General features: G+C 55.0%; 1 long non-coding RNA gene across 1 annotated transcript in view; it reads right to left on the bottom strand.

Moving 5' to 3' along the window:
• Positions 1 to 644: 644 nt before the first annotated feature.
• Positions 645 to 1,114, bottom strand: part of LOC115278359 — a 14,820-nt gene continuing 14,350 nt past the window's right edge. Inside the window, exon 5 of the long non-coding RNA XR_003902832.1 lies at positions 645 to 656. This is a non-coding gene — a long non-coding RNA (uncharacterized LOC115278359). The remainder of the gene's footprint in view (positions 657 to 1,114) is intronic.

Here is a 1,114-nt window from a genome sequence, read left to right as displayed (position 1 = left end):
AAGTGGTCTTTAGCTTCTGCTATGAGGCAAAGTATTTGTTTGAATAAAAGCCCTGGGTCTGAATCTTGCCTCCTCTGTATGACCTCTCTGCCTCAGTTTCTCCATCTGTAAAATGGGACTAATTCGGCAGTCTATCTCATTCAGGTTGTCATGGTATAAACAGGCCCAGGAACACTGTGAGTCCTCAACAAAATCATAATAATAATAAAATAAAGGCAGTGAGCTTTTAGCATCATAAAACTCCTACTGTGTGCTAGCCAGGCCTGCCCTTTTGCAGATAGCACCCCATTGAATCCTCGCCCCTGGCCATGAGGGGCCGAGCGGGGATGCAAACGCAGGTCTCCGTGGCTGCAGTCACACCACCCATAGCTGCTGCCTCTGTGCTGCCCGAACCAGGCGTGATTAGAAAATCACATGGGCTTCTGCCAGGAGCCGGGATGCCACACTCCCACTGCCCCCATCCCCAGACCACCCCGAGGTCCTTCAGAGCTGCCGACCTCCACAGCAGACCGAGTCCTAGCTCATGCCTGGAAGTCTGAGAGGGGAAGAGTGCTTACGCTGAATGTCAGAGGCCTTCTGTGGCCCTCCACCCTGTGCCCACAGGTCTGGTCAGTTCCCCAGGGATGGGTACCCCCTCGCCGGTGTGGCCACAGCCTCTTCCGGCAGCGAGGCAGTGCCCTCTCCCATAAGGCTCTCCGGCCCTCACCTTCTGGGGGTGGCTTTGACCCCCCCCTGCCTTTTTAATTTCCTCTTCTGGCCTCAGGCTGTCAGCGCATTATTAATTTCTGGGGAAGTTGGGAGCCAGGCGAGTCGGGAGGCACCTCCCCGGGACTGAGAACTACGCCCTAGGTGCTGCATTCCCTCCTTCACTACTCCCAGGAGCCTGCCTGCCCCGGGGCTCACCCTTCGGAGTTTCAGGGACCACAGCTACAAACAGACAGCCTTCATCCTGCAGAGTTTGGACTTGAGACAATGTGTGTATACCGTCTGGGGAACAGTGGGAAACATGATTCCTCCAACCTGAGCACATTAACAGGATTTAATAAAGGTGCTCTTGACTAAGGCAGGGTGGGGTGGACCGGGAGAAGGTGCAGCACTCTCTGGTTGTCATAGT

Source organism: Suricata suricatta, chromosome 14, assembly GCF_006229205.1.
Source record: "Suricata suricatta isolate VVHF042 chromosome 14, meerkat_22Aug2017_6uvM2_HiC, whole genome shotgun sequence".
NCBI classification, from domain to species: Eukaryota; Metazoa; Chordata; class Mammalia; order Carnivora; family Herpestidae; genus Suricata; species Suricata suricatta.
The sequence above is the reverse complement of the archived record's forward strand: the minus strand, read 5'-3'. Positions and strand labels throughout refer to the sequence as shown.